This window comes from Salarias fasciatus, chromosome 11, assembly GCF_902148845.1.
Source record: "Salarias fasciatus chromosome 11, fSalaFa1.1, whole genome shotgun sequence".
NCBI lineage: Eukaryota > Metazoa > Chordata > Actinopteri > Blenniiformes > Blenniidae > Salarias > Salarias fasciatus.
Genome location: NC_043755.1, coordinates 25,722,170 through 25,733,149, shown reverse-complemented (window position 1 = coordinate 25,733,149; position 10,980 = coordinate 25,722,170).

The window sequence follows — 10,980 nt, the reverse complement described above, 5'->3', positions numbered from 1 at the left end:
GGGAGGAATCCACATCTGTGTAATTGAGGTGATTCTGAGGTGAACGAAATTAGCTTGACTTCAATATTCTGTCTCCTTTAGACGTTTGCTCATTGTCAAGGGCAGGCGAACAATTGACTTTGTGACGTGTGTGTGTGTGTGTGCGTGCGTGTGTGTGTAGGTGTGTCTCTGTCCTCTGCTCTGGTTTGGCCAGGCGGATCCTCTCAGCACGCCGGCCGGTTAAACAGCGCTTGGCGTAGACGCGTGCCAGCTTGTTGGTGTGTTTGCGTGTGTGTTGGTCGTTAACAGGAGCATCGGAGACGTGAATGATGGTTGATGCTCGCCAGTGAAAACGCATCTCTGGTGTTGTTCGCTGTTCTGCGTTTGTTTTTGTGTGTATTTCCATGACGGCGTCCCCGCTGACCGGAGCAACTGGATTAACTCCAACACAATTAACCCCCGAAGGGGCTCCACACACTCCTGACTCTGTGTGTGTGTGTGTGTGTGTGTGTGTGTGTGTGTGTGTGTGTGTGTGAGAAGCCACGGCTGCTGATGTGCGGCATTATGTCCAGGTACACATGCAGCAGGTCGGCTGATTGTTTTTCCGCTGCTGTAAATCTCTTCTAATTAAGACTGATGGAGTAATTAGCACTCTGGTAAACAATTGGTTTGTTTGAGCAAAGGTTGCAGAGAATTTAAAGACCTTCTGTCAACCTCGTTTAAGGAGTGGAGCTGGTCTGTCGTCTTACCTGGGGTGTTAATGATCCCCGGAGGTCTTCCCCTGGCAGCCGGCGGCGGCGTTCTGCCGCCACGCACACAGCCAATCAAAGAGCAGCTCGGAGAGAAGGCTGCGTCCGGCCGCCGAGCCGAGGCGTTCTGAGTGGAGCTGCAGCTCGTGGTCTGCTGTTAGGCTGCTCAGGTTGAATCAGACGAACAGGGGTTTCTGGTCCGTTAGTGTTTCTGTGGAAGAGACGTTTTGCTCATGTGGTTTTGTCTTCTTGGAGTGTGAGAGGCTGGAAGGAAGGTGGTGTTGGTGGACTGGCTCCTGACGGGGTGCAGTCTGATCGTCCTCTGTGTTTATGGGTTTGTGATGTGTTGACACTCCAGATGTTTTCACATCCAACTTCAGTTTGACACAGAAACATGTTTTTGAGATCATTTAAATAAAATAATTCCTGTCCAGGATCCTGTTCCGGGAGTGTTTATCAGCAGAGACTGTCTCCAGCAGCGACTGTAGAGGGCGGATGGAGAGACGGAAGGACGTTTAAAGAGGGCTGGAGGTGGAGAGTTCAGCACTTTGTTTAGGGAAGACTGTCAGCCGGTCCTCCTCCAGTCCAGAAGGTCCGGTCTTGTTGTGTCCATGGGTCAAAGTGTCCTTGAGCCAAGCACTGATCACCGTGCTGCTCCCAGCGGACGTCCAGCTCCTCACCATCGGTGTGTGGATGGATGAAGGCAGCATGAAGCTCCCTGAGAGTGAAGCAGTGTTGATTGTTTCCTCCAGGTCTGATAAGTTCTTCCTACGGACCGGCCCGAGGTGTTGGACTGTGTCTCCAAACGTCGGCCTTGTCGTGGACCTCGTCCACACAGTCTTTCTTTTGTTTGCTGTGATGAATCCACCTTTTTCAACCTTAGCTGACAAAAGAAAGTGTTTGTAAAATGCTTCTCATTGGCAGGACACCTGAGTCCATGGAAATTAGTCATTACAATTTCTCAAAGAGCAGAAGGCCGTCAAACCCAATCTGAGAGGAGAAATAAAAGCAGAAATCAATTTGAAATTGGCCGGCACAAACATTTTATTCAGCTTTAGATGGTTAAAAACGGGCTTGGAGGAAATTCTGCTGATTGCAAAACTGTTTTCATGCACAAAGTGTCAAAAATACCTCAGAGTCACAGTTTGGTACAACGTACGACCAAATGTTGTGCAGCTGCAGAATGTTCCAGAGTGGAGGCCGATGTAGCGTGAAGTACGACTCCTTCACACTCTTCATATATAAATGCAGAGTGTTTCTGTGTGTGTGTATGTGTGTGTGTGTGTGTGTGTGTGTGTGTGTGTGTGTGTGTGTGTGTGTGTGTGTGTGTGTGTGTGTGTGTGTGCGCGCGTCCGGCAGCAGCTCACCACTGCAAACCTGTAGGGAGGGAGAGAAAAGTGGAGGACTCTTCAGTCCTCATTTAGAGCCAAGTGGCCTTCCCTGTCTGTCATTCACATTGGATTCACCACACACACACACACACACACACACACACACACACACACACACACACACACACACACACACACACACACACTCTTCCCATTTCTCGCACATATCAGCTTGCATATGATTCCTCCGCTGTGTCGGGCCGCTCAGCATTAGCTCACGCCAGTCAATCAGAAGCGTCCCATTATCCATTTATCTTGCGGCGTGCCCGGAGCAAATCAAACTGAGGGAGAACCAGGGAGAATTCTGGGACACGGATCAGCGTCTCCGCTCTCCATGGTGCCGAACAGAGAGAAGCAATCTGGACGGCGAGGCCAGAAAATGCAGCAGTGATCAATAGTGCTACATTAAGGGGTAGCGATGGAGAGCAGAGGCTGTTCAATGGGGCGGAGGGTGGGGGGGGGGGGGGGGGGGGGGGGGGGGGGGGTGGAGTGGGGGTGGTTTGAGACGCTGAATCTAAACACGTATTGATCGCTCGGAATGGCCAGTGGTCAGCGACGGGGGGAGCTGGTGGGATCGGCACGGCGACAGTGGAGCACAGCATCTCACCTGGAATCGATGTGCATCACCTCAGCAGCGCCGGAGCACCGGCTGCCCCCGGAGGACCTCTAACTCGCCGTCCGCTCGTCTGCCAAGCAGCAGCAGCCTCGTTAAACGCTACCATGCAAAACACACGGCGGCCAGCCGCAGCCCCGCATCCACTCTGCTCAAACAGCAGCCTCCAAGATCACAGCAGTGTTCTCCAGATTAAGGCCCAATCCCATTTCTCTTTCTAGCCCCCCCTTGGCCCTCCCCCTATCAAACGGAGTGCTAAGGGGTAGGGCAGAAAGTAAACCCCTCTGAATTGGGACACCCCTCCGACAATCGCGTACGTCATCAGTAGTCACCGCTGCCGATGACGTAGCAGATGCGACAATTGTTTGCTGAAGAAGAATGTTTTTCTTACATTTTAAAACTTTATTAATTGACAAAATACTGACAATTATGAACTTCTTTCGTTGCGGACGCCGCCATCTTGCCGATCTTGGAAGGCTTTCTGAGAAATCTGTCATCCAGTGATGGCCAGTGGCGAGGGGCGCTTGTTTTGTTCGCCTGGACCATGACTGGCGGGCGGGGTTAGTTCACTTCCACGTTGGCGTGAGCGCTCATTTCCCATCCTCGCATTCCAGGCGGGCAGAGTTGAAGAAACCAGTTTATTGAAAACAATCGTCTATCTGTTGTGTTTGGAATGCGCCTGGAATGCGTGGGTGTGGAAACGATCACTCCCACCAGTGCTGAAGTGAATTAACCCCGCCCGCCAGTCATGGTCTAGGCTGACAGAACAAGCGCCCCTCGCCATCAGCCGCCACTGGATCATACCCCTCTGTTTGAAGTGTGCCTCGGAAGAATCTCCTTTTGGAGGGTGACTGGCCCTCCTGCTTGGCCCTACCCCTACGTCATAATGACAATTGGGACAGCCCTACCTCTCCACGTGAACGCACAAGACGAGGGGAAGGGCCAAGGGGGAGGGCGAAGGGGTGAAATGGGATTCAGCCTTAGAGAGGTGAGGAGGGTGAAGGTCAACCTCATTTCAGACCATCGCCGCCAAAAACACCACTCTGAGCAGCTGTGGAGCACAAAGCGGAGGTTCAGGAAGGTAGGCTGGGTGCTAAAGTCTGGATCGGACCATCCAAGACAGTGTTTTCTAAACCTAACCCTTCCAACAGGTAGAAATGCAGACATTTACAACCTTTAGTAGCCCATAATATAAATTCTGCTATCTTTGTTCGATATGCATTAAAGTTGTATGGAGGATTTTCCATGGAGAGAAAAATCCAGTGACAGTTAGTCCTTTTTGAAATGCTGCGCATGCGTGACCCACACCCCCCCCTCCCCTGCTCTCTCCGGAGGAACGCCTCCTCCTTACGCAGAAAGTAGCATGTAGCAATTTAGCATCATAGCGCTAACACATAGCTACCAACGTGTCCTTTTGAACAACACAAAACAGCGAATATGAGTAAAATGCTGCACTTTCGCCAAACCCTGTCCCTGAGCCGTCCCTGGTCTCGGTGGATCAGAGGAGGACGGGGAAGTTTGTGTGGAGCTGCAGGACTGGAGCAGACGCTGGAGCTCACAGCTGATCTGTGTGGCTGCAGCCTGCAGGCTAAACAAACCCCCCCTCCTCCTCTCACTCTCCGGACTTTTTCATACAAGTCTTGTTTTAAGATTAAAACATACATTGTTTGTGGCAATTGTCTCAAGTCTACAGGTGAAAATGTAAACTGAACTGAACTGAAACTGTTGATAGCGGCAGCAGAGCCTGGCATGGTGGAGCGGGGTGGAGCGCGTGGGGGGTGGGGTACGAAAACGGCGTAGGAACATGACAGTTACGCTACAAATGTAGAGAGGTTGATTGACACGTTAGAAAACCAATAGATAACGAGGCTACCTCGTTATTGATTGGCTAAAGTAATGTTGGTTTTACAACCTCCAGAGTTGATTAATTTTTATTTTCTATATTTTTGATCACGATAAAAACAAGGCTGCTACAGCTTAATAACGCCATTTTTTAGTTTTAATTCATTTTTGTTAGTAATAAAGATCTTCTATACAACCTTTAAATGTGTGATCCTGTGTCTGTTCCAGATGTGGCTGCAGCACGATCAGCTGGTCGGCATGTTGTCTTATTCCAATAGATATTTAAAGGTGCATTAAGGAGTTTGCACGTTTCATGTGAAACAACGACCCCTGCAGGCCTTGGGCGTAACTGCAGCTTAGTGAAACACTCGTGCCTGTGGCTTCTATCCATGTACGTGCACGGAAGAGGGGAAGTCCTTCCTTGCTCTTTGAGTAGTGCTCAAGTAAAATTAAAGTTTCTTTTACGTGGTGGGTCTGTGCTGGAGCTGTGGCAGTGCTAGAAGCCAGTCTGTTCTTACTTTCTGGAAGCTCCTGCTCAGTTGTTGCTCACTAAGCATCTGGCAGAGTAATGGCGGACAAAATGAAACCTAAGCAAGTCAGGCCAGCGGAAGCACACATTACGTCATTCCTCTCGAATTCTCCCCAAAAAAATGCTGGTGCCGGACCGGCACTGCAACTTTCAAGTGACAATTTAGCGCTGTTAGAGGTACTTGCAATGAATATGTCAGGGCACATTGTACACATCATTGAATATTCGTAACATATTTATGGTGGAAAATAAGTATTTTTAAAGCTGAAAAACTCCTTAATGCACCTTTAAAGGAAAAGTTCAGTTTAAACTGTTTTCATGTTGTTTATAGAATGAAGTAGAACAATATCCTCACCCAGAAGGCTTTTCTGATCCAAATAGTGCTTCGGGAGAAATTTAGATCCAAAATCGAGCGGCGGACATCCGTATAGGTCTAGCAGATGGGGCATCGGTAACGCCGCTCCTAAAACAGCTATAATTGTCCAGAAACTCATTAGTTTCACAATATTTCATCGCGGTCCGCTCAGCCTCTCCTCCACCACAGCCCGGTGTCGCCAGATATGTCATACGTATATGCAGATATATGTTTGATTTGAATGTACTACTTGGCATCCACGCGTATCTAGACACCTACATCTAGATATCTATGTCTATATGTCTCGTAAGCGGGAGCTACGGAAGCCACAGTGTTGTTGTGTGTGTGTTTTTTCGACTGCTGATCCTAACGCATGTTTCTGATACCTATGATACCTGATACCTGATGTGTGAGTATATTGTTCTACTTCATTCTATAAACAACGTGGAAACTGTTTAAGCTGAACTTCTCCTTTAACTTGGCTTGGAGGAGCGTTAACATGGAGGATTCACAGTTTAACTCTGCGATTTTCAGCTCAGGAGCACAAAACTAGAAAATTCACACACCTAACCTTTTGTGATTTCTTCCAAAAGTGCTCAGTAAATAAAACCGATTTGGGGAAACTCAGTGAATGTTGCTGGGTCTCTGACAGGATGTGAAACTGTTGAAACACTGTAGAACATTGGGAGCTTTAATCGGGGAGCCTTGTGGATTTTCATTGTACTCCACCTTTCATGACAATCAAGTTCATTTGTTGGAGAGCTGAATTCATCATGTCTGAGGAACAGGTTTTAGAAATGAACGGAGAAATTCAAGCAGTGTTGAACATGAAGGCTTTTCCACTTCACTCTCAGATGGTGGAGAGGCTGAAGAATGCTGGCATTTGTTGCCTTTGTCCTTTGAATTACAGTTTGAGACGAATGGCCTTGAGCCTCCTTATTGGCATTTCATCCTTCAAGTTTGTGACATTTAAAAATGCTCGCGACGGCAGAAATACCACACCATTCACTTGTGTCATGTACAGACATCAATATGAAGCATGTCTTACCTTGGACTTCATTACGGCGCCATTATTAAGGATATACAGTAAATTTCAGTGGCATTTCTGGAGCGCAGATGAAGTTCTTCCAGCAAACAGTGGCTGCTGAGGTGATTACATCCCATAAAGTTCATGCCTTTTACATGAGCCAACAGAGGTCATTGTCCTCATAAATGCATTTTCTCTGCAGCAGCCATCAATCAAGCGTTATTTTCCAGCGCTCCGTCCTCAGTCGCCTCACAAGTTAAACATGTGATGTTGGCAGAATAAATTGCATTATGTTTCGAGATACTATCAACTCTTAAGTCTCTACATTTTTAATTTAGTTTGTGTTGACACAGATTGCTATCTGCTATCACTGGCTCCTTATCGGACGGATGGAATGGAATTTCAGCGCGGGATATATAGGTGATTCAGCGGCAGCCAATCTGTCATAGTCTGAAGATGCCTTATCTGTCATCAGCCGGGACTTTATTCATGTTTAACTGCTTTCACCCATGCCTGGATTCACGGCCATTTCCCCCCGCACAGAAAAACACCTGAAATAACCTCCACCTTAATGAGAAACGCCCGGTGTGGTCTGAGGCTCGATTAGAAAATACAACCAAGAAACGGGCGACTAAACAGAGTGTGAGCTCAGGTTCTTATATGAGGAACAGACGTGGAACAGAACCAGTGAATTTTTGTTTTCTCAGAGTCACGATCATCCAAATTTCTAGACATAAAGGCTTGAAATAATCATTCTGTGTGACGAATCTGTGGAATATTTGAGTTTCACTTTTTTTGAAATAAGAGATGAATTTTTTCAGGATATTCTAGTTTTTTTACGAGCCTCACACCTGGTGACACTTGGCTGGTGTTTCTGGTCTGTGGGGGTCAGTTTCTCCTTCAGCATGAAGGACTTGATGTGGGTGCAGAAAGCACAGCTCCACAGGTCGAATGGAGTCCAACAGCTCGACTTTTTGTTGTTATTCCAGCTCAATGTGACACTTTTAATCTCAATTTAAGAGTCAGGTCGTGTCAAATTCAGTCTGAAATACACCCAAAAGCAAACATGACTCACACTTGTTTGATTCCCTCTAAAAACTGAGTTAGATGTGAAGCGGTCGGGGTCAGGGTTCAGGAGGAAACAGCGCTGCTGTTCAGTAAGGCGCAGAAGAGCAACACATCTGGAGGTTTAACTGGAGGACTGAGAGCAGACGTCTGGAAGAGCAGCTGAAACGAGTGAGAGGAGGGAAGATCCGCGTCTCCATGCAGCTCTTAGGTCAAACAGAAATAAAAAACCTGATAACTTCAGTAGTTTCTCCAAAAGCAAATATTAAGTTTGCAAAGTCCAGGCTTCCCTTGAATGCTGACACAGTGAGAGCCCGTCCAGTCAGCTGACCTCTGACCTCTCGCAGGTTGTGTTGAAACTATAATCAAGTTATAATCAGGAGGACTGTTAACTGGTTGATGGTTCAACGCTGTGCGCCACACGGGCGCCAGCCAGTCTGTGTAGGACGGAATTCTGGGTGAGTTGTTGGGGATCAAATACTTATTTCACTCAATAAAAGGCACAATGTAACTTTTTAATTTATTTGAATGCATTTCAGTTTATATTGCCTGTTGCCATGACCAGTAAACAACAACAATAAGTCCAGTTTTTTGTTGGAAAATAATTTTATGGTCAGTTTAGCCAGATAGTTATTGAGTCAAATGTCAGGATGTTTCTATAGAAAAGGCTTCAGTTGATCAAATAAATGTCGCGAGAAAAGCAGAATGAAGTAAACATGAATGAAAATGAGCTTAAGACTAAATGTTAGTTCCCAAAGTTGAGGAGAGGCTGGTGAACTTCAGAAGGCAGACTGCAGCATGTAAATGAGGCCCTGGAGTGGAGGAGTTCTCCTCTGTTTTCAGGAGCGTCTTTATCACTTCGACTTGACAGAACTCGGACTCCTCAATGACACATCCTGAGCTGCAGATAAGAAGTTCACAGACATTCAATTTCATACCGGAGTGTGGACACAACACTGCCGGGACTATTAATTCAGTACCAAGCGTTACAGCCGCAGAGTGGAAGAAAGAGAGGGAAACACTGAAGATTAATAGGCTGTCACCACAAGTGGAAGCTAATGTCATGGATCAGTGAAATTAGAAGTTAGCAGCTTGTATTTCAATATGGGATAAATATGTTTGAACAGGCAGGCGGTGTGTGGCGCTGGCCGGGCGCTCAGGCTTCCGGGAGGAGAGAGAAGCGTCGGTAACGGATCACAGTCTGGAGCTTTTGTTCATGTAAACAAAGCTTCCTGGAGCAAAGGTGGAGCTTTTCAGGCTCAGAGCGACAGTAAGAGGAGAGACTGATGAAAGTCGTGTGACGGAGGAAACCCTGACCCAGGGTCTCACTGATGGCCGCTGGTCTCAGATCAGAACCTGAGACCTTCAGTGAAGCCTGTGTGTCTCTGGAACATGCAGATAAAGACGTCTCCGCGCTCCTCACAGCTGCTGCAGGTTGACTTTAAAGTCTTAAAAACTCCTCCATATGGTGATAGTGTAGAATGAGACAATGATTAAAAAAGCCAACAGAGAGCTGAAAGCATGTCAGCTGAGAGAAGCTCGGTATTTCACCTCGGGGCCATTACTGCAGTTTCCTCAGTAAATTAACGCTTAATCAAATGATTACAATCAAATTCAGCCGGTGCTGACCTCAGGTCCTGGAGGTCCGCGAACAATTACACACTGTGCTCTGAACTGGTAACGCAGCCGTCCGTCCCTCCAGAGAAACGTCCTCCAGCTTCAGTTATTCCAGAGGTGCAGCACAGCTTGGCTTCAGCGTTTCTGAAAAATAAATCGTCTCTTGTTCAATGTGGTCATTTATTCATCAGTATCAGGTAATAAACTATGAAAAGCTAGACTGGCTCAGCTCAGCCATCAAAGGCATCATTTTTATTATGTTTCATTTATTTTACTATATTTGGTGAAACCACAGTGACAGAAATGGAAATTCCTGCTGATGTAAAAGCGAACCTCGATTAAAACGACTGTTAGCTCTACAAATGTCACTGATGTCTGCACTGAGAATACGCCGTCAGAAAAGTATAAGCATAAGGCGTAAGTTATAAAATGTCACTTGTTTACAAGATTATTGTTTACATGGTTGTGCCCATGTTTTGGCCGTGCAATGCATTCTGGGAGTGATGACGTCAGGCAGTTGTTTGTTCAGGGAGCAAAGCCACAAACCACTCACGAAGTTCCTCTGTCGTCAGCTACAACCGAACAACATGCCACAGTGTGTCGCTGTTGGGTGTAATTTTGAAACCAGGGGAAATAAAGGAAGTGCGGTGAGCACCCACAGCTTTCCTAAAGACGGAAAATTAAGAAAAAAGTATGAAGATGCCTGTGGGAGAGTTCAGCTCTCCAAGTATCCATACCTGTGCTCTCGCCATTTCAGCGGCGATTCATTTGAGGATTTCCGTCGCCATCAGCTGATGAAAGAGCTTGCAGGTATTCCTGGTTATAAAAGGCAGATTAAAAACGATGCAGTGCCGACCATTTTTGTTCACAAACGGAATAAGCGTCCAGCGAAAGCCAGTTTAAAGCACGCGAAAGAAAAGAGATGCTGGATGCCGGCCTGCGTAGTGAGCCTGCCGCTGCTTCTGCTTCGCTAACGTTAGCTGCAGCTACAAACGACCCGACACGTTACACGGAGTTTCCTCCGGAGGAGACAGAAGTCCTGATGAGCACATCTTTAAGTGTAAGTGTGCAGTGTTCACCCCTTATGGCGGATGCTTCAACTCAAACTGAGATGTATGTGTCCGACGTGGAAGTTTTGATGCGCTGTGATACAGGGGTAAACAGAGAGAGCAGCCATCTCCGTTTGTCATTTGTGTGTTAATTATGTTAATCGTGACGAGGTAACGTAAATAAGTATCATGAGAAAATTGAGCTCTTTGCAGCAGACGCTCTCTCTCTCGGTCGCCACTGGGAGGCAGCATCCACCAAGGCGCCAGCGGCTGTGACCGAATCTCTTCCTCCTGCTAGCTTCCATTTCCATTGTCATCTCCGTTGTTTCTTCCATTTTCGTCCTCGCTCTGTTTTATGTAGGTTCGAATTGAAAGCGTTGAACGCTCATGCTTACAAAGCTGTGAATGGATCACTCCTAAAAACACTGCTGAGAGGTGAAACAACTTCGTGAAGTCACTACCCAGAATGCTTTGAAATTTACACAACAATGGCGGCCTAAGTGCAAAATAAACTTTGTTACATAACTGATAACTGATTTTTTTTCTTTATTTTATTCATAAATATGTTACTGACAGCAAGCTGAACCACATACAGCAAATGTATCATTATAGTCGGGGTTCATTTGAACTTTTTCTCAGGGATGGAAACTAGACGTTCAGCTCTTTGTGTCACGGTGCGAGGTGGAAGGACCCAAGCACAGGCAGCAGAGGTGGGTCAAAAACTCCTTTAATTCCAAAGACACAGGAACACAGGAGCAAGCAGA